Here is a 22,500-nt window from a genome sequence, read left to right as displayed (position 1 = left end):
CCAGGGCGGTGGAGGGGCCTTTTTTTTCAAGTCTTGCAGGAGACCAAGCGGGTCTTTGTCTTGAAACGTCCCCCCACCGGAAAGCAGGGGCCCCCGACCCCGCTACAAAGATGCGCAATGACCAGGCGCATCAGGCCGTGCCATGGGTTTCGCTCCAGCGTCCCCATGGAGCGCTCTGCACATGGGAGAGGTGACAGACACTTTTTGGGCCAAAACTTCCCCTGGTTTTCAGCTGGGACCCACTAGCCCCAAGAAGTAGTTGCAGAATTACAAGGCGCATCTCGTGATACCATTGGTTTCCTTGTAGCACCTCAGAGGAAGGCTTTGCGTTAGTGAGGAAAACGTTTTTTGGCCATAACTCCCCCCAGTTTTGTCCGGTCTTCCCCATATTCCGTTTGCTTTATCTTCTAGGCCGTACGAAGGTGGGTGCCAAGTTTCAGCTTCGTAGCTCAAATCCGAGGGTCAAATTTCACGACCACTACTCCAGTCGACTCTTGAAGAGCCTCAAATCCTGTCTAGGAGTAAAACTACTACGAGATCTGCACAGCAGATCACCCAAAAAGCTTATTTCAGGTTCCCATGCAGATATCCCATAATACCATACACCGTTGGAAAGGTCTCAACGAGATCTATCACGTGACGAGATATGGGCATCCTGTGTTGAGGTGGGCGCCCTGTGCACAGTCTTTTGTCCTTAACATTCCTACGTTTTATTCCCTTGGGACCCCATTCCTCATGCGCCTAGACCCTATTGCCCAACAACTTTTCGCACCAGTTTCGACCCGGGGCGAATCGACTTGTGGACGCCAGAGGCCCAAGAACACCCCTGTTTTGACACGAAAATGGCCCCCCGGACTTTGCTTTACGCTCATCAGACGCGCCCTCCAGAGACCCTCCCCACGGTGCCCTTGGATTGGCCAAATTCCAAATCCCGGGGGAGTTATCCTCGAAAAACTTGTTTTTCTTTTTCGGGCCTAACTCCCCCCGGTTGGGTCCGGGGGACCCGAGACCGCACCAGGAGGATTCCTCAGGAGATGGCCCATCTCGTGGTAAGGTCCGTTTCACTTTTAACGGCCTCTGGAAGACTGTACACACATGAGGAAAAGTGGTTTTTCGGGTTTAACTCCCCTCAGTTTTGAGTGTGGTCTCTCTAAGCCCAAGAAGTAGTTGCAGAATCACAAGGCGCCTCTCGTGATACCATTGGTTTCCTTGTAGCACCTCACAGGATGGCTTTGCGTAAGTAAGAAAAACGCTTTTTGGCCATAACTCCCCCCGGTTTTGTCCGGTCTCCCCCATATTTTCTTGGCCTTACCTTCTAGGCCGTACACAGGTGCGTGCCAAGTTTCAGCTTCGTAGCTCAAATCCAACGGTCAAATTTCACGACCACCTCTCCAGTCGACTCTTGAAGAGCCTCAAATCCTGTGTAGGAGTTAATCTACCACTGGATCTGCACGGCCAAATCATGGAAAAAGCTTATTTCAGGTTGCCATGGAGATATCCCATAATACCATACACCGTTGGAAAGGTCTCAACAAGATCTATCACGTGACGAAATATGGGCATCCTGTGTTAAGGTGGGCACCCTGTGCACAGTCTTTTGTCTTTAACATTCCTACGTTTTATTCCCTTGGGACCCCATTCCTCATGCGCCTAGACCCTATTGCCCAACAACTTTTAGCACCAGTTTCGACCCGGGGCGAATCGACCTGTGGACCTCAGAGGCCAAAGAGCACCCATGTTTTGACACGAAAATGGCCCCCCGGACTTTGCTTTATGCTCATCAGACGCGCCCTCCGAAGACCCTCCTCACGGTGCCCTTGGATTAGCCAAATTCTAAATCCCGGGGGAGTTACCCTCGAAAAACTTGTTTTTCGTTTTTGAGCTTAACTCCCCCCGTTTGGGTCCGGGGGATCCGAGACCGCACCAGGAAGATTCCTCAAGAGATGGCCCATCTCGTGGTAAGGTCCGTTTCACTTTTAATGGCCTCTGGAAGACTGTACACACATGAGGAAAAGTGGTTTTTCGGGTTTAACTCCCCTCAGTTTTGAGTGTGGTCTCTCTAACCCCAAGAGGAAGTTGCAGAATCACAAGGCGCATCTCGTGATACCATTGGTTTCCTTGTAGCACCTCACAGGATGGCTTTGCGTTAGTGAGAAAAACGCGTTTTGGCCATAACTCCCCCCGGTTTTGTCCGGTCTCCCCCATATTCTTTTGGCCTTACCTTCTAGGCCGTACACAGGTGCGTGCCAAGTTTCAGCTTCGTAGCTCAAATCCAACGGTCAAATTTCACGACCATCTCTCCAGTCGACTCCTGAAGAGCCTCAAATCCTGTGTAGGAGTTAATCTCCTACCGGATCTGCACGGCCAAATCATGGAAAAAGCTTATTTCAGGTTGCCATGGAGATATCCCATAATACCATACACCGTTAGAAAGGTCTCAACGAGATCTATCACGTGACGAAATATGGGCATCCTGTGTTGAGGTGGACGCCCTGTGCACAGTTTTTTGTCTTTAACATTCCTACGTTTTATTCCCTTGGGACCCCATTCCTCATGCGCCTAGACCCTATTGCCCAACAACTTTTCGCACCAGTTTCGACCCGGGGCGAATTGACCTGTGGACCTCAGAGGCCAAAGAGCACCCCTGTTTTGACACGAAAATGGCCCCCCGGATTTTGCTTTATGCTCATCAGACGCGCCCTCCGAAGACCCTCCTCAGGGTGCCCTTGGATTGGCCAAATTCCAAATCCCGGGGGAGTTATCCTCGAAAAACTTGTTTTTCGTTTTCGGGCCTAACTCCCCCCGTTTGGGTCCGGGTGACCCGAGACCGCGCCAGGAAGATTCCTCAGGAGATGGCCCATCTCGTGGTAAGGTCCGTTTCACTTTTAACGGCCTCTGGAAGACTGTACACACGTGAGGAAAAGTGGTTTTTAGGGTCTAACTTCCCCCGGTTTTGAGTGTGGTCTCCCTAATCCTAATCATGGCGCATCTCGTGGTACCATTGGTTACTTTCTAGCACGCCCAGGGAAAGTCCTGCATACGTAAGAAAAGTCAGTTTTTGGCGATATTTCCTTCCCGGAAATAGCTACTCCCCCGTAACCCCCAGAAGTTTGAATTTGATGGCAAATCTCGTGGTAGCATTGGTTTCTCTCTAGCACGTCAGGGGAAGGCCCTGTATACGTGAGAGAAGGCAGTTTTTTTTTGGTGATATCTCCCCCCCGGAAATAGCTATTCCCCCCCTAACCCCGAGAAGTTATTGCAGCATTTGATGGCGCATCCATTGGTTTCTCTCTAGCACGTCAGGGGAAGGCCCTGCATGCGTGAGAAAAACCACTTTTTCTCACGAGTTGAGATAGCTTGAAATAAGAGTAAAATATCAATGTCAATTTTTGTGGTAATGACAGAGACCTTAAGATACCTTAAGATAGGTATATATATATCGTCCGCCTGTGAATCATCGTTCTGGTTGGGAAAAGCATGGGCCCAGGATGACCACTTAATTCCCATTCGCTATCTAGATTGGCCATGTAACGAGCATGGTTGCTCTGATAGTGTAGTGGTGATCACATCCAACCGGTAATCAGGGAGACGTGGGTTCAAATCTCGCTCAGGGCATAAAACGTTTTTCTCCCAATGAAAATGTCACCTAGGAGTTGTCCGTCCTTGGTCCCTTCAAACTATATATATATATATTTGTCGCATATTTCCAAGATTTGACTGTAATCAAAGTTAACACAGCGACACTATGCCATGCCCCCTGCTTGTGCAAGGGGAAGAAACGAACCACTTAAATTTTATTTGAGGTGAAAAATGAACGGTCCTTCCGGACATCTCAATGACCTACGTGGTGGCGCAACTCACCAACTTCGCAAAGCTTGAGAGCGGAATTCCCTAGATCAGTTGCATGGGAGGACTTGCACCGGGCCCAAACCCACTTTACGCTGCCGCGCATTGATGCAAACCTTGGAACCCTCCTAAGAGGCCTCTTACCGATCCTGACAAAACGTTCTGGTGAACGGCTATATATTACGCTCGACGCAGACGTTCCTTTCATTGTGGTAACACAAAATTGATCAAGGCTGTTGATAAGCAATTTATAGCGCATGCACAAATCGGTTTTCATCGGAAACAATTTAACAATGGTTGACTGACATATTTAAAGTATCTTTATTTAAAAAAACGCACCGACTGGTGGCGTCACGTAAAGCCGATTATTAAAGGGAGTGCAGACACATTGTATTCATCAGCATGCAATCGATTCAAAAAAGTATGCGCCTTGAATCGAGACTTTAAGTCATCTGATTTATTGTAATACATGTCAAGAGCAGTCACGCTTAAAAACGCTTTTATTTTGTGCGAGGTATTACAACACGTTTCTTGCGTTTTCATTTGTACGGAATTCTCGAATTTCAGAATTGAATTACATCCAGACGAGTGGTGAATTTTCGAGTTTGTGACGATACGCGAGGATCTCTTGTCTCCTCTGGAAAGTCACATCGCTATAAACTTTGAATAGCAATCTGTATACATGTTGAATATCTGTTGGCACAATGTTTAACGTTCCTTCAGCAAACACATACAGATCCTATACCAAAGCAGGGGAACGACAGTTGAAAGTAAGTAATTTTAAAGGGATAGGATAGCTTGAGGAAAGCTTATGCCCTTGTCTAGAAAGGTCACTTAGCATACCAGTGAACAAACTTGTTCAACTTTGTTCTCTGTTTTGGCCCTAACCATGCACAAACCACGCGATTTTTCTAAAAGAAAGCCAATCAATAGTTTCGATTAATTTATTCAAAATTCAGTTGAGAACCGAGGACAACAGATTGTGCATGGTACGTCACGGTCAAGTTAACATGAAGTGCGACAGTACTGTTCTCTCTCCGGGTTTCATAAGCAGTTCATCTATATGAACTATGTTTACACAAACAAACAAACAAAAACAAAACCTTAATTTTTTTTTCCGGCAATTAAGAAAAGCAACCCCAACAACGATAATAACATTTCTGTATTAATATAAAAGGCATTGGGAAAAAAAATAATAACCACGATAATCTAGACTAATGAAACATTTCAGCGGGTTAAGAGATGAGATTTTCCAATAATCTTTATTCTACAGGCTTATTTCTTGACGTGCCTGCAGTTTCAACACTTTGGAGAGGATTGAAATAACAGGTAAGAAAGGTAGAATGTCTGTAGGTGATACATATGATTCAAGTCACCCCATGCAAAACTTAGACAGGAAGAAAGTGCAATACAAGGGAGCTAATGGCGCCATTTTTCCTCTCCCTGTACTCTCTGACTGCTGATCGTTTATTTATTTTGGTAAAGTAAACTGGTAATGAGGAATGGACGCTTTTATGGCCAATTTTAGAAAATTGAGATGTTTTGTAAGTCTTACACGTAAGTCAAATCTCGTTGTTTTGTAAGTCATTACTTAGAGGCCACGACCAAACGAAACATCCGTTCTTAAACGAAGACGACGGAAAGATAAAGCCGAATGTCAACCTTCCAGATTCAACAGAAGTCTAGTAACAAAATCTCATTGCTCTTTAGTTTATTTAGTTACATGCATCTTTTGCTTTCAAAAACACGGCGGACTACTCTATCTCTCTCCGCGAAGTCAATGACAGCAAAACTGCTTCCCGCGAGACGAGGGAAACTCGCGCGAGGTGTTTTCTTGTAAAATGAAACAAACGATAAAAACAAAGAATGCGACGGAAAATGCCGCAAGCACTGTATGTCCCCATTAACTTATCTCCAATTGATTATGGAGTCATTAAACACTCCTAATTTTAAGCATTGAACCATTTTACGACCTTTTACGGGCACCTCATATCAAAACACGATATCATGCGGTGATGTTGAATCATTCGCTGAAAGGTATGTTGTTGTTCATCTCTGTTTTCGCTCTGTATATCTAACGCAGAGAGAGATATGCCTTTCGCATGATTTAGTGTGAATACTTAGCATAGCATGTAAAGACAAACTTATTAGACTTATTGTGTAGCGTGGAGAACTTAGGATTCAATCATCACAATCAAATGACCCTTGTAAAACTAAAAAGAGAAAGATTTTTCCCTATGAAGCGATCGAAAGAAATACTTGCTATCTGAATTCTTTATCTGCATGCACTGATGCATGCCGTATAAATTAAAATGGTTAAAATGGCGCAAAACTCATCATTGAAATGGCGTTGTATCTGCTCAACGGTTTTGAACATTTTCCTCTGAATTAAACATTCAGGGGCAAATGTTCAAAACCGTTATGAAAATTGCCATAAGATCATGTGGATGAAATGTAGCAAGTATTTTCATGACTGTTTGAAAGCACCGTTTTGTGCTAATACCTCATGCCGGATGCAAAGGTCTGCAAAGGGTCATTGCTGCAGCTCGGCGTAAACAGAATTGTCTCGGCGTAGACAGAATTCTCTCGGCGCCGTTCTCATTTTTGCTAGACAATTATTAGCTGCCTATTTGTTTTTTTTGGGAACTAGAATTCTTTTCGATGGAACGGTTACGACTGAATTTACTGACATACAAAATTAAAGAAAAATAGTTAGCACGTGATAGACAAAACAAAGGGAGAAGATCGTTTTCGTGTAGACAAGCCGCCTAAGATGCCAACTTAATGCCCAGTTTTAAGGTCCCAATTGAAGTAAAAGTCAAGGTACTCATGCAAATGCAATACACAAAGAATCTTAACCCCAAGAGATTTGATTTGGGTACAACATTGCGTTAGCCGAATTGGTCTTTTGTCTTCTGAAAGTAAACTTCTCAAATAACATGAAGTTAAAGGTTCTCATCAGCTGACGACCAAGAAATGGTATGGTTGCCCATGATTTTGCTGCAAACTATCTTAGAGAGGTCCGTGAAAAGTAAAAGAAAGAAGAGGACATTCATTGCGTGTTGGTGTCATTTGACTCTTAAAAACGCCTTTGTAAGATGTAGTTGAAATCTAATATAGTGGGCTTGTGGCAGTAGTTCTTCGAATATTTAAAAACGTAAACCCCATGATATTGGTGGCAACTTTATTACTACTTTGGTTTTTAGTGTTAATTTTCATTTATCGATTCTGTTTCTCCACAGGTAACTGAAAGGCTACCCTGCCGTGGTAAAAATATAGACCCTCTCCCAGACTGATGTGAACCTTTTGGCATACTGATATGATGTGAGTCCCCACTAAGTTATCTGCGACCGTAGGGTCATTTTACTCTTATCGGAATGTTTATTCAGATGTGCACAACAACGTGGTAATACGAAATGCAATTGTCATCCCAGGCAATTTTCTTAATGTTAGTTTTCAGTAAATGGGTTCTACTAAAGGTTTTGGCTTTAAAGCGAAAATTGGACCAAACAAAAATATCCTCTACCTCTATATAGGACGGACGCAAGGAGACAATTAGGCAAAAAAATTCTGAGCTGTCTAGATTTAACACTTTTGACAAATTCTCATTGCGCATTTTTTCTATTTTTTTTTTCAAAAATAATGTTCTCTCTCGGCAGAGTCATTAGACCATATCCGACCTACTTCCCGCCAAAATCATGACGAAAAAAATGCGCGCGAAATATTGTCTTGTGGCGTCTACAATAGTGAAAACGGGAGTATCTGACAAACATCTGCCAAAAAAGTAATTAAGCGGGAAAGAGTTTTCGGGAATCTTTTGAAAAAGCGATATGATGTGTGTACCCATTAACTTACTGCAAATAGAGTCGTGATTATGGGGTCTCAGTTACACTCCTCGTAGCCTGAGGCTAATAGATTCAACTTGCGAAAACGTCATGCCAAAGTAATGTTCTAGACAAAGTATGGCCATATTGTACCTTTTTTTCAACTTGATCCATATGACTGCGTAAAGGATAAGCTAGCAAACTCGATATAATGTCATTACAAACTCTTATGAAAAGTCAGTGTTTGAACGTTTAAATTTCTCGCACTATCAGTGAGTGCGGGGGTTGTTTTGCTAAGCGGTTAACAATATTTATTGCTGCACGGCTGTCTTTGAAAGAAAACGACTTAAATAAGAGAAAAACGGTAGCATAAACGAACTTAAAGAAGATGCCTACTATTCAGCAAACTAATCTTAAAAGGGTCAGTTAAGGTTAAAAGAAAGAAAAAAGTCTTTTATTACCTATTGTCACTAGTTTTTGTTTGACATCTGAAAATGCTGTATTAAGATACGTACTTTTTCCTCCTATTTGACAAGTCTATGGAGTCATTGTATTATTGTGAATTAGCCGCAGCATCGTAGTGCTGAGAAAAATGCTATTCTCGGTTTGAAACAACTGTGCTTCGATAGGTCGTTGGAGAACAAAACTTTCTTTGATAATGTGCCTTTTAGTTTGTTCCTCGCAGTTGGTTACTTTTATTTTGAGACCAAACATCATGTAAAACAGGTTCTTTTCTTTGGTGGGGAAACGAGAAACTGGCACGATTATCAAGGACGTGAAAAACGTGTTGCTTTATTTAAGAATCCAAAAATCCATTAAGGTAAGTACAAATGTTGTTGTTTTAGAATATCAAAAGATCAAGTTGTCGTCTCAAGATACTGAGTTCCATTCCCTTTTTGAAGTATGATAAGGGTTCCTTGAATGGGTATTGCAGTGCTTTGATAAGTCGTTTCAGAAAGAAAGTTCCATTGATAATTTGCTGCCTCACTTGTAATACACAGTTGCTTTTTTAGATCTTTAGACCAAAAATTCAAACAGATACTTTTCTTTGGTGGGACCTGAGAATCTGACAGCATTAGCAACTCTTAAATCTACGTGATAAGACTGTCACTTAAATGGCCTTATACGTGAATGAATTTCGTAGCTACTTGTCTGAAGATAAATGGATACCTTGCCTCAAAGCATCATACTTCACGTTTTCTCATATTTACCCTACAAATTTGTTCGAAGAACCGCTTCTCTAGTGTGCAAGGCTTGGCTGCAAATTTCTTACGACAAAACTCTGATTAAGTACGCAAGAAATCATGAATTCTCCGTTGTAAAAGCACAGAACACATCAAAGGAGACAGTGGATAACTTTCTCATAGCAGTCCAATGGAGGCCTAGTCTATTCCGCTCTATTGATTTAAGTGGCGCAAAAACAACCTGGGCAACATTCTGCAAAATAGTGGAAAACTGTGCTGGACTGACAGTTCTTAACATGGCAAAAATGAAAGGTGAACTTTGTAAATATCCAGTTATTCGAGCTGTTAACATTGCGGAGCTCAACTTGAGCCAAACAATGTTGGATGACAGCCATCTAGTTTTTGTTACCGGAAGCATACCCTCGTTAGGAATATTAAACGTAGGCGGCTGTGAAAATTTGACTTACAGAGGAATTACAATGCCTCTTTTTCGTCCTTGCGTTTTCTTAGACTAGCTTTTTGTAAGGTGGGTCTTGAGTCCATCATTTGTGCCATTCAAAAGCACGAGATTTTCGCGATGTGCGTGGAGGGAATATCACTAAGCAAAGAGGACATCGCACGTTTGGTTGATCTCTTTCCAGACATAGCCGAGGTTGGTGTTCCCTCTTTATGTGGTTTGCCACGAGGAGCTGTTTCTTACCGAGCACTGGCGTCTCTTTGCTTTTATTGCCGCTCATCACCCCAGTCTACAGTATTGACCGTCAAAGAAAGTATTGATGGAAGCTGGATGGAACTTTAAAAAAACTACTAAAAGAACTGGTATTGCTAACCTAACCTTGAAAAGCTTCGAATTTAGAAGGAACACCGACGGCAACGAGAACGTCATGAATTTCGCTACCGTCAAAGTATTTGATCTTTTTGTTTTGATTCATAAACGGTGCCCTTTACTTCAGCTATGCGTTTTTCCCTCTGATGTCAAAATGTCCATTTTTCTTACTTTTTCATCGCATTTGCCACCCTTTTTCTTGCCCAGTGTTATGATCTGAAAAAAACTTTTCAATGGTGGGTATCCGTAGACATTGAAAATGTCAATTCTCGTAAAATCTATTGTCATGTTGTCCCTGGATATCTTATTGTATTGAACTGATTGATTTCATCTTCGCATGCTAATTTAAACTACAAGTTAATTTACGATCTTCACGACATAACTATAAAGAAAATTCCAAGACTTTCCAAACCTGAGTAAAACGAAATCACGAATAACACGTTTCCCCAATAGTAAAAATCACTCAATTGCGAGGACATTTTACGAAGGACTCAAAAATGTCCCCAGATTCTGAACAGACCCCACAGTTCCCCAAGACTGTGCATAGGTGAACCTATATGGCTTTTACGGGTCAAAACTTGCGTCAGTTAAACACAATAAGATATGCAGGCGCCATTTTCTTGGTTGTATGAATCGTGCCACTCTGGTTTAGGGGCCGACCATTTAACTCTTGAGAGGGGAGGGTGGGTGGGTGATTTCTGGTCAGCAATTTTTTTTTTCTAGCAAACTGAGATATGTCCAGGTGTGTCCTAATTAGACGCACGCGGATTTCAATAAGCGTCACGAAGTGTCCCCTTGCTCTTCTAGCCAACTTCAACATCACTTGTGTCTCAGAATACAAACAATTTATGTCACAAAGTGTCCCCCAAAGGCTGCTCTTTAAGTGAAGATTAACTGCTGCATTTACCCAAAGCTAAAAATAACGCTAACCTTTACCCTTACCTTATTGTTGAAAATAGGTAGCAAATGCTTAGACTTAAATTGGGACACTTTTTTTTCCCACCTAAATGCTCTGCAGGATATATTTTTTTCTCTCCTCATTTCTCTGCAGGCTTTTTTTTCCTTAAAAAAGTGTCGTGTTTACATTTACAGAGTGTATTTACATTTACATTGTGGTTATTGCAGTAATAGTTCTAATATATGGAGCTGCAAAACCTTAAAATCAAAGCTATACAAAATCATTCTTGTATAGCGACATGTTTTCGGAATGTCATTCTTTAGAATCATTTAATATTACCTAATAACAATATTCTCATGTTATAAAGTGATGCTCCAAAGGTAGATTTGAAAATGTTTAGCTTCTTAATTAAAAAAAAGGTAAAAATAGCAAAAAGCAGTTCAGAAATGCTCATAGCATGGTAATTACTACTAGAAGCATTAGTTACAATTTAAAAGTGGACTGAAATCTCCAAAACAAATGTGAAAGCAGAATTAAAGTTAGTTGATCATGGTCTAATTTGAAAAATAGCTCTAGTATTGCAAAAACCGTATAATTATTTCAATAGAAAGTAATTACTTGAAAATGCTTCAGTTGAAAAGATTAAAAACGAACAAATTATTTTTCTATGTCTAATAAGACTTGATTCTTCAAATAGAAAAATTTACCTCCATTACTGCTTGTGAGTTTGGATACAGTGCGAGCCAGCAAGCCAGAAATCCCTGATCCCATTATAAGGGTAAACCGCAAGCTACCTAAGCCAACTGTAGGCTAACCAGAGTGTTATTTAGACCAATCAATGTCACTTTGTTATTTTATGACTTGGTGCCATGTGAACTGAGCAAGCAAGAAATCCCTTATCCCATTATAAGGGCAAACCGCAAGCTACCTAAGCTAACTGTAGGCTAACCAGAGTGTTATTTAGGCCAATCAATGTCACTTTGTTATTTTAATAGGCTAACCAGAGTAGCTTGCTGGCTTGCAGATTATCTGAAATGGTTGCAGTTTTGCTGGGATTTCGTAAAGCCCCCCAGGAATGATGAAATAGCTTTGCAACATTTTTTTTTTCTTGCTTGCAGCAGTGCAAGAATTTTTTTCTATTTCATTTGTGATGCCTGCATTTTTTTTCTTCCAACAAGCCCTTGCAGGAAATTTTTTTTCAAAGTCACCCACCCCCCTTCCTCCCCCCCTCAAGAGTTAAATGGTCGGCCCCTTTGTTGGCGTCTGTGCTTCGTGGGTGAACTATATCGCTTTGAACCAAAATATCCCTTAGTATTAAGCGTTATTAACAGGGAATTGAGTGGCATAATCCGTTCCAAATTTCATTTATTCTGCTTGCCGGACCTGGTTTCAAGGATGGTGGAGTTTAGTTTTTAGATCTTATTTATGTGATCGATAATCGTACTAATTAGTTCTCTGTATCTCATAGAAGTAAAGGGCCCGTTGATGTGAAGCGATAAAGCTGCAGGCTTATACCTAAGGTCGCGGTTATTATCTGTTTTCTTTCCTGAAATTTTGGTTCCGTATAAGGAAAGTAGTGTTATAGCCTCGTAACAATGCATCAACCTGAATTGCCAGGACAATTATTTTTTTAAAAAACGCGTTCTCCCGCGATTATCAGTTTATTTCTTGATCTCTAGTTAACAAATATCCGATCAAATTCTTGCAGCCTCGCTATTGTCTCACACAAAAAGTGCAATCCTTGCAAATGTTGTCACCGGTGATCGACCTTAATAACAGCTCGTTTTACATGTACAGGTTGTAATTTATAATTGTCGTTGCATCCAGTTTTTGGCATACTAACTCTGCTTCCAAGAATGATTCTTCTTCCTTTTTCGTTAGCTCGAGGGGTCTTTTTAAATCCTTATGAAATTGTATATTATCCAAACACATATAACCTCTCTCAAATCTCCACTACTGCTTAGGAAGCAACCATTTGAGCGGTGAAGCTCACTGATCATGGTTTAATTAGGTGACTGTGGTGGAGATTACTGCTTGTGGCTTGTCAGGCTATTCTTGGGTTGCACGTGACGTCACAAAAAGAAACTACAAAACTAAAGAGCCTTTTGAGTTTTTGTCTTGATCAGCTATAAGAGTTTTTAAAAATATATCTGTTTGCATGTTTTCAGCTCGGTACCGTGCTTCGTTTCGAAAATAGAGCAGTTTGAATTTCAGACTTTTTCACAGTGCGTGACATATTGACAGCTTTCGAAAACATGCCAGTTGCATAAAAACATCTATTTCCCTCGTGTTTTTGTGGCCTAAACAGCCAATATACTAGGAGACGTGTCTATACGAATGTTTTCTAGCTCATTATTGTGCAGAAAGTGTTAAAGACAGCCAAACTCCAGATGTTTCTACAGGTTTCCGGCCGCTGTGTTGGTGTACTTCAGCAGTACACCAACATGGCGCCTCCGTACTAAACTCTACAAATTTGAGTAATAAATTTCGCCGAATAACTCAAGTACGGAACAACGCACAGCACTGAGACTTGGACCCGTTGTTTATTTATTCCTCTTCTATAACATTTCCATTTCTTGACTCAATTTCGTAAGTGGTAAGCGATTTATGTTTTCACTTGCGCGACATGCAACCCAAGAATATAATTTAAGTTCTCGCTCTAGCTAGTTATCTTGGCTCAGATATTTCCTTTGCCAATCTTCCCAAAGTGTTGGCGGGAAATCTCTCTCGACGGGGAGCGTGACTTACATGGCCTTGTCATGTTGCCTTAGCTGCTGCGTTTACACAAATCTATCGGTCGATGAAGTTCAACGTCTGAGTGAAGCCAGCCAAACCTTTGAGACCTCTGTAACCTGAAACCTCTGTACCTCTGAGATGGCGGGAAGGAAAAGTTGTTTACAATTTGTGAGTAAAAGTTGAAACCTTGAAAAGTTATAGTATTTACTATTCTCCACTTGATAGAGTATTATTAGTATGGGTTATCAATTGGTGAATAACAGTAATTTAACTGAATGCAGTGCAATTTGGTCTGAAATCATAAGTGTGATTTCAAAATCAAACGAGCGCTAAGCGCGAATTCGATTTGAAATCACAAGTATGATCTCAGACCAAAATTGCACGACACATAGTTCCATTACCACTTTATTACATCCATTTAGATATCACACAATAATTATTTAATCGCTAAAATACAGGATTTTAGACAGTGCCAAAATTTTATTGATCCAGTCGGGAACAAAAGTTGCAAAATTGGCCACACAATGATTTTCTTTGTCTTTCATTTTCCTGCAATTTGATTGGTTACCTTAAACAAGCCTTGAAATCTGATTGGTTGTTTTGTTTTAGTGGCCCATTCTCATTGGCTGGGGAAATGGAGCGATGCAGAGCAAAAAAAATCCGATTTGGGAATAAATCGCACTGCTGAGAGCCAATCACATTGCAAGGTGCACCAGTGATTTCTAAATGGGTGTAATAAAGAGTGAAATTAGGAAATAATTTCTCGCGCGTTTTGTCCAAAATCAAATACTGAATTTCCAGAGCCTTCAGGCGAGGGAAATAATTTGACTTTGGAGAAAACGCAAGTGAAATTATTCCCTAATTTCACGAGTACACCATTTGATTAACTATTAACATCATAGGTTACAAATTACGTTCGTAAGACGCGGGTTTTTTTCAAACCTGGACGCCATTTTGGCACTGTAGCAAATATTGCCACAGCAACAGTAATTTCACATGTGAAATTATAAATTAACGCTGAAAATTTGCGCCAAAATTAAGGAGTAATTTGTCACCCACGTTATTTTAGGTACAATTTGCTCAATTTTTTGGTCAACTAGTACTCGGATACAACAGCCGTAACCACCGAACTCACTTTTAATCCTTTTCTCAACGAAAAAGTTGCGCAGTTGATAATTAGGAATATATGTCACATCGCCAATCGTCATTAAATCTGATCTTTTACAAGTTTTTGCTTTAGAAGAGAATGACAAAACCAACAACAGAATGGGCACAAACAGACGATAATACCGAACTTTTCAGCTTTCAGATGGAAATTGTGAAAACAAATTTTGACACTAAAAAAGTGCTGATATCGTCTTTTCATAATCTTCTTTAGCTAAAGCTGTTTCGTTTCGCTTGCTGGCATGAAGATGAATGGTGGTTTCTGAAGCGTTCTTTAAAATTAGTTGCTAGTCCAACGTATGATTCAGTCGTTGTGTCAGTGGAGGTGACAATGTCTTGATAGATACATTAGTTTGGAGGCATTTACCATCAAGCGGACATTCTGGTTTTCTTTCGCAGTTACATGTGTCATGCTGTTCTCCAGGTGTTTGGGTGGTGTATGCTGAAAGAACTCTTTTGTTGTGGGATCCAATTATTGTTTTCATGTTTGGCATGCAAGATTAGCTCAGTTTCAGTGTGTGCCAATTGAAGATCTTGTTCAATGGATGGTTCTTGGGGAAGCATTTGTCAACGATGAGAACCGGAAACTTCTTTCCCAGGTTTGATCCTTTGCTGCCATCTTGTATGTTAAACTCGTCCCAGTCTTCCCCTTACTGCGATTCCAAAATGGTGGCCTCGCACCAACGTTCGTCGCGAATTTTTCCACTGTTCTTGACCTACACTACAACCTTCAGTTGAGACAGCATAACTAGCGATGAGTTGAACCAAATTGCGGCTTAGAACCGAGTATTTTGATGAGATTTTCAGTTTGTGACGTAAATGCCATCAATTTTGAAAGTTAAAGGTGCGTCTTACAACCGAGTGCGCCTCGTATCCGAAAAACGTCGGTAAGTAATACAAACTGGCAATAATTATTATTTATAATGCGCCGATCAAATCGAAACTTAACAAAAAATGTCTTCAAAAGTTGGAGACAGACAGACAAATCTGACGACAGGGTAGGGCATTTGGATACTACTTTGGTCCAAGGGGGCGGGAATTTGAACAGTCCAATCTTCAAAAGTTTAAATGCCCGTGGTTTGCCCGGAAAAAGGGGGGAGGGGATGTTGAAGTTTCCAGTTGATCGGCGCTTAACTGGAAAGGAACAAAACCTAACAAAGACAAAAAAAAAAAAAAAAAAAAAGAAGCAAAAGAGCGTTCGTGTGCTATATTTATTAGCTAACACCAGTTGAAACATGATCAGTAAGTTTACTGTTTTCTGGTGTTTTTCAATTTAGGCCAGTTACTACTACAGAGAAGCCTATTGGATGACACAATAGTTATTATTTATACCTAATCCGCACGGCCTTAACAAAAGGCATGAACTCCACTCCAAAAATCGCATTAACCACGGCAACTTAAATTAGACCTTTTCACATGTTAGAGTGGTTTTCAATTGAGTGTCGAAAGTAATTAGATAATTACTTTGGTTTTGCATTACTTCACTCAGTGATTGGTTCAAAGTTCTTGCGCCACTTTTTCAACCAATCAGAAGTGAAACCAAAACCAATCGTGGCTCGCGCGTGGACATTTTCCCGCGCTTTGTGTCGGTTACGTGTAATTACTCCAATTCTTGATTGGTTTACCGGATTGTCTCCGTCCTTTCTGATTGGCTAAAGTAATTACTTTGGTTTTGGTTTTACGACACTCAATTGAAAATCGCTCTATTGCTTGTAAATGAATATTATTGTTACTTGTCCAGCTCTTATTTTATTTGTTATTTTGTTGTAAATAGTCTCAATTGTTATGTGATCATGACCTATTGCATAACTATTGTCACTTCAACTTGCTGTTTCACATATAATTGTTATTAATTTTTATTTTGTTTCTAATGTATACCTGCTTAATTATACGCCAATGGCTCAGTGTTTGAATTGTAGATTAGGTAATCTGTTGCATGATGTAAACACATTGCACCTTAATATTTGTCATTACATGATATGTTTTACCTTGATAAGTCTGTGTGAAAGCATGTTATAAGAGAATTGAATTTAATTTAATGCTTTTACTGATTGTTCATCAGGATATGATATAGATGGTTTTCACCTGACGTCACAGCAGCCATGTTGGTACACAGAACGATAGGGAAAAAAGTCTTTTGGGAATTTGACTCTATTATAATGCAGAACATCAGTGAGCCATAATTTGCTATTTTTTTTTGCACCAATATGACCGTCTCATCATGTGATTAAAAACCATCTGTGGCCTGCACTTTACAACTTTACAGAGCACTGACAAGAAGCTAATTCCTCTAGCAACTCTTGTTCACCTTTTGTGCACTCCAATCAAACTTCTTATGTGCTCTGAGCTCCTTAAGTACTGCAATATTATCTTGCATTCAATTTGACCAATTTGATTTGATATGTTAGGAAGAGGCTTATTTACCACAAAACCATTCATGAAAGGAGATTTTTCTTCCTGAGCATAAAGGGGAACTAATCTCACATAAGGATGGAGAAACAAGAGAAGAATTATGTGATCCATCTCTCGGAAGTTTCCTTTATTACTTTAGGGATGGTGCAAAGTGTTATTGGTAAGTTTATCCAAAAGATTGAATTATTAATAAAATTAATTGTGTATTTCAATCCGTAATTTTCCGAAAAAAAAATAAATGAATAAATAAATGATTATCTTAAATTGCACTTCCTCTCCTACGTGTACATTGCCCTCTCATGTCATAAAATTTGTTACAGACAGCTGTAGGGGATGAAGGAATGCTTGGAAGAAAGATTACCGTAGTATTTCATGACCAACAGAAGGTCATATACATGTAAAACATTGTGATAGGTGGAACAGAGAAATGGTGTTTACTTGGCGAGGTTGTATTCCTATAGTCAGAACTGAAATTGGCTGGAGCGTCCATCCTCCACACTACAGTGAAGGCAATGAAGTCAACCTTTTATTTTATTTTTCAAAAACTTCCTAGTTGAGATATGATCTGCTTTGATTGGCTCCTTCAGCTGTGGGAATGTGGTATCTCCCCTGGGAAGTATTCTAAAAATAAATCTTCTCCGGGAAGGGACTCAAGAAATTAAAGGGCATGGAGACTCCTACTTGGGGCTCTTGGTGTTAAGTAGTCTCTCTGGGTTTGTTCATGGAGAATTTTTCTGCAAGCAATTTTTTCTGACTGATTTTGTGAACCCACTGACTCCTGAACCACCAGTCTGAAATTGACGAGTAAAATCGTCTGGCATTAAGTCTCACTCCCACGGGTCAATAGGTTAACTATGCTATAGCATTTGACCTTTTTCCCATATGCGGCTGGTTTTGGTGAGTTAATGTGTCAATCACTTACCAAGCATCATTTTTTATCAACGTTTTTGTCACATTTTGCAGGGGTTTCATAAAGAAAGGTCATATATTCATTGGAAGGGAATGGGACACCCAAGAATGGAAGCAGAATATTGCAGAGGGGACCCTTAAAGCAATACAATGGAATTTGATTGTGGGATTTTTATCCTGAAGGTGGGGTCTAAACCAATGTATAATGTAAGAAAAATTGAGGGCTAGTTATCTACTCATCACACACTCCAAGGAACAACCAAATGAATACAGTCAAGCCACATCATGACATGTATGTCATGCGCGACCAGTTGTTTTGAAATTTGAACAGAGTATTCAAATCTGCGTGCCAGTTTTGAACTTTGCTTTCGACATTCCGAATTCCTTTAGTGCTCTCGCCGCAATTTCTTCGGCCCTCTCTTTCAGGAATTTCTGGATCCGCCCCTGGGTCGTATCAGTTGACCCTGAGATGGGAAGGCAACAAAAGTTGGTGATGAAATCAACGATTCCAGGAATCCATAACCCGACGATTCTTCGCTCTTTGTTTGACTTTGATAAAGTATAAATGAAGTTCATTGTTGTTATATCCTAACTCTACAATTCTTCTCTTTCACATTTTGTTTTGTAACTTCAAAACTTCCGTGGTCGTTGATTTTTTTATGATGTTAACGACCTGTCATAAAGTTCGAGTTAGTTTAGACGGTACGATTACTTGGGCGCTCGCCATTGCAACAATTCGCATGTGAAAACGTCCAGGCGACCCGGACGTGAACACATGTTACAAATTTGACAGGCAGCTTTTCATTTTCTAACGAACCAAGCTCTGATTGGCAGTAACTTGGACAGATGATTACAACATGTCGTCTTTCAACGCGTCCCTCATCTCAGTTCATGTCAACTACAAATGAGTCAAGAGAGGTCAAGTACGAAACACAGCAATGGTAGATTATGTCAGTACATGACAATGACAGAAGACCTTTTTCGAACCATCTTGACAGACAAATTACATGTATTCGTGAAGGGTTGACTGATGTTCACGACATTATAAAGGCAGAAATCTTGATTCACGCACTAAAACTTTAAAGGATCACGCGTCACGGTTAATATATTATTCACGAATCACAGCTGTATTTCTTCAGTTTTCCCGATTCACGGTTTTTTTGGCATCAACTCACGGATTACGCGAAACCCCTTCCAGACCTTGTTGACTGTAAATCAGTCAACATTATGAAACACAGTTTCACAAAATTTATCAAAATTTGCACATGAATGGTTCAAGTACATGTATAAGGGATTCAGGCGTTATTTTTATTGACATATGCAGCATGAGAGTTACTACTTACTTGAAACTTTCACAAATGATTGCGGAACTTGAACTTCCCTGCCAGCAGAGGTGTCTTCTTGTTGTGTCCACTGCGCTGATGAGTACAGGAAAAGAGACCTCTGCCGCAGGTTGAAACTCACTGTGTTGCGCCGCGGTTATCCTCACGTTAAACTTTGTCTTGTGCGGGCTCACTTAACAACAGCGGAATTACTGAAGGAATGCGTGGGTCACAGTGGGCTCAAGTCACAGTCAGCAAACATATCATGGGGCATGCATTTTGAACAATGCCATCTAAGGTCGTGGACGATGGTTGGATGAAAGTGAGTTTCGACCCATGGCATGCAGAGGTCTCTTTCCCATACTCGTCAGCCCAGTGAATGCAAAGGAAAAGAGGCATCTGCTAGCACGGAACAACTGAACCTTGCATGATTTTGCTTTTGCTCATAGTTTGTGGACTATGTTGTCTTTGGCAAGGGTTTATCCTTCAGTGAAATTTTTAAGACACTGTGATTTTGACACTTTGATTGCAATCCCAATCCACTGATTTTTATACACAAAATCTGCATAAAACATACATGTAACCTCTGGCTGTTATGAAACTATTTTTGCTGTCTTTGCAGGATGAAGGGCAATTGAAAGTATGACACTGAGGTAAGGTAATTGTTTTTGCAAACGTTGGCCGTGGGGCACTTATATTTCAACAGAACTTACTATTGGACCCGTAGCCCACAAGGGCTACGGGTCAATAGCCCATGAGGCGAAGCCGAATGGGCTATTGACCCATGGCCCTTGAGGGCGAAGGGTCTAATTGTTTTAGTATCACCCAACTAGTCGGACAGAAAAGGCAATAATAAAGTTAGCAAATGCAAGTTAAAGAAATATTTATTTGAGAACAAAACGAAAGAAAGCATAACGCTTTTGAAGTCTTTTCGCTACTTGAGGACTGTCAATAATAGTTCTCTAGTAGCATAGCCAATCAAAATGCAGGAATTGCATTAGACCACTAGTTGGGTCCTGTCTGACCTTGTAGCTCAGTCGGTAGAGCAGCGGTGATCTAACCCGAAGGTCGTGGGTTCAATTCCCACCCTGGTCAGACATTTTCTCTGTCCTTGTGTGGGCCCCCGGGTGTGGGCCCAATTCCATTGGTAGGGCTAACGCTCACGTGGTTTGCATGGGTAGAAAATAGCACTTCACATTATCTTCCAACAGTTAATTTGGAAGGTAATGACGTTGACAACAGCGTAAACAGAGCAGTTAAAGACACCTTGTCCGGTGTGGATAATTGACATTTTTGGTGTGATGGTTCCTGATTTTCATTCTGCCTACTAAACCATCTGTCAAGACATTGACAAGTACCAGATTATCTTTTTTTTTTTTGAGCTCACCTGAGCCGGAATGTTTCTTTTGCCTGTTGTTTACAGTTTAATGCCAAGCCTTTGTTACCTTGATTGTTTTACACATAGATGATCTCAACCATGATGCAAAATCTTTCAGAATGTGGGCACGTTATTGTCTTTCAGTCTTTCTTTTCATGTTGCTATTGTGATGGTTTCATCATCATCATCTCTTTCTTTACGGTCGGAGTTTAGAGTAGCTACATGTCATATTTCCGAAATTTTACTCTACCAGCCATGATATTCTTCAAAGGACAGACCACAACGCCGGTAACTCCATGCCCTACTCTTTGCGAATAGTGTGTGGATTCTTTTTTGTCCCAGAGGGTTGTGAAGAAGAGTTCTGAGACAGGGCCTACGGTTTGTCGTCCTAGAAAGTATAACCATTTGCAGATGTCATTACGACGGTAGCGCTTTCTCCTCAGTTACTCTAATAACCGAGTGTTGGTCTGGCGGTGGTTCGAGCCTTCACGCGTGGAAGTCCGATACTCAACGAACTGAGCCATTAGACTTAACTATTAGAGTGTAGTGTGAGCGTTAGCCCTACTCATGGAAATGGGCCCACATAAGGACAGAGAAAAACTCTGGCCAGGGTGGGAATTGTTCCCTTCCTTGCAACTGAGCCATTAGCCTGCGTAGCAAGCGTTTCCGTGGGGGGATATGGAAGACTTTTAATGTGTTGGCCGCGCGAAAAGTGGGGCGAGACAAGAAGGAAAGGCTTGCAGACAGTCAACACTCATGGTCATCCATCAAAATGACATTGGACAATTCGTAACAATTACACGACCTAGTATCCCATCTTATTACGACAAGGTTACCTCTGTAAAGAGAATGAAAACATGCAGAATTGGAGCTTTAGTTCAACAAGAAATAGCGTTTCTAAGCTAAGCCGCGCTGATCTACGGTATTTAGGTCTAAAAACCCCTTTGAAGACGGTTAGCGTTCAATTGTTTTGCTGGGTACCACTATGTCAATACTCTAAAAAATTCGACTTTCCGGGAGCTTGTCTCGTTACTCTAGTGGATATCGGAAACTGCAAGGAGAAGCCATCGATCCGGGTGCAACTCTTTGCCTCGCCTATTGTGAATCTTCTCTGCTTGTTTAAAATGTTTGTGTCGTTGAAGTAGATTTGAGGTCTAAAGTAGATTGTACGTCGTGTAAGTTGAATAGAAGGGAAATGTCAGTTTGAGGGATGGCCATGAGTGCTGACCGCAGACAAACCCCTGCATTTTGAAAACCGCATGTCATAAATTGACCAAGAAAATGTTGGTCTTTCATAGCGAAACTGAACTTTGGGCAAGAGAATCTAAAGCAATTTGACAAGGTAAATAACGATAATGTTGACCAATATTAGTAAATAGATACTCTTCCTGAAGGCGGCTTCCAAGCCCAACTATGGAAATGTTGTCGTAAAAATTTCCCGCGGCGATAAGATTTTAATGTTTAAATTTGGTAAGGCAAATATTCTAAATGCTGTGAACAAAAGTGCTTCTAGTAAATTTCAGAGTACCTGAAATCCGAACGAATGTTGTTGTAAAACAAGCCCGCCGAAATTACTAGCTTTTCCAACACAATTTTCTGTCCAGTGATAATAACACCTTGTTGTTGGTGCTTGTGTATTTAACGTTTTCCAGAAAGTGATGTTAAAATTGAAGGAACAGCTACAAATAGTCTATCGCACTTGCTTCTGCAATAATGTGAAGGCTTCGAAATCCCGAAGCGTTGGCATTGAAAATGCACTACAGGAGCTCCACAGCCGTGCAAAACACAAGGATCTCGTAAGATTTAATCATTTAGGAGCCTGTTTACTAGCCAGCCGATGAGCCGAAATCCCCATTAATTGAAGGCCTTCTTGATTTGATCGTTCGCAATACTTTTGAGAGGACTAATTAAGTCTTAATAGGCCACTTTCGTATTCTAACGGTTGGACTGGATCTAGCATGAAGTGGAGGCTTATGCGGGCAAATTAATTTGCATTTGAAA

At 40.8% G+C, this 22,500-nt stretch overlaps 1 protein-coding gene and 1 long non-coding RNA gene across 10 annotated transcripts in view; both read left to right on the top strand.

The window, feature by feature from the left end:
* The window catches only part of LOC138017184 (adhesion G protein-coupled receptor L4-like), a gene marked incomplete at its 5' end in the record, with an annotated part of 124,930 nt that overhangs the window by 27,174 nt on the left and 75,256 nt on the right, over nucleotides 1-22,500 (top strand). The window lies entirely within an intron of this gene.
* The window catches only part of LOC138016459 (uncharacterized), a 20,631-nt gene continuing 2,398 nt past the window's right edge, over nucleotides 4,268-22,500 (top strand). The window contains exons 1-9 of one of the 9 annotated variants that reach the window (XR_011125810.1): nucleotides 4,268-4,616; nucleotides 5,120-5,175; nucleotides 7,089-7,170; nucleotides 13,350-13,482; nucleotides 14,878-15,365; nucleotides 16,887-17,050; nucleotides 17,854-17,982; nucleotides 19,744-19,774; nucleotides 21,798-21,841. This is a non-coding gene — a long non-coding RNA (uncharacterized lncRNA). The other 8 variants (XR_011125807.1, XR_011125812.1, XR_011125811.1 and 5 more) reach the window with 8 other exon arrangements.

Source organism: Montipora capricornis, chromosome 9 (assembly GCF_036669925.1).
Source record: "Montipora capricornis isolate CH-2021 chromosome 9, ASM3666992v2, whole genome shotgun sequence".
Lineage (NCBI taxonomy): Eukaryota > Metazoa > Cnidaria > Anthozoa > Scleractinia > Acroporidae > Montipora > Montipora capricornis.
This window is presented reverse-complemented; position numbering and strand designations above follow the sequence as displayed.